Here is a 557-nt window from a genome sequence, read left to right as displayed (position 1 = left end):
GGCTGGAGTGGGTGGCAAGGTGAGGGTTAACCATCCTTCTCTCCCCCCCTGCTTTGGAGGGCGATGATGTGTCCTAATGGGGCTGCACAGGGTGCTGAGGAAGGGGTTAACCGTCCCCCTGCTTTGGGGGTAGCAGTGTATCCCAGTGGGGCCGGATGGCTGAGGAGGAAAGGGTTAACCCTCCTTCTCCCCCCCACCGCCATGGGGGTAACAGTGTGTCMCAGTGGGGCTAGAGGGGGTGGCAAGAAAGAGGATAACTGCTGTCCCCATTTGAGTCCCCCCGTGGGGCTGGTGGCAGGGAGGGCAGTAAGGAGGGAGGGTTAACCCTTCTCCCCCATGGGGCTAGCAGTGCATCCCAGTGGGGCTGGGCGGGGGGGCAGGCTGTCACCTCACCCCACACAGGTGCCAGCACCCCAGTGGGGCTGGCAATGGGGCCTGTGCGTGGGGAGACAGCAAGGGGAAGGTTAACCCCATCCCCACACAGGGTGACAGCACCCAGTGGGGCTGGAAATGGGGGACACTGTGCATAGGGAAGCAGTGAGGGGGGTTAACCCCAT

Source organism: Apteryx rowi, unplaced genomic scaffold (genome assembly GCF_003343035.1).
Source record: "Apteryx rowi isolate R43461 unplaced genomic scaffold, aptRow1 scaffold_289, whole genome shotgun sequence".
In the NCBI taxonomy this organism is placed as follows: Eukaryota; Metazoa; Chordata; class Aves; order Apterygiformes; family Apterygidae; genus Apteryx; species Apteryx rowi.
The sequence above is the reverse complement of the archived record's forward strand: the minus strand, read 5'-3'. Positions refer to the sequence as shown.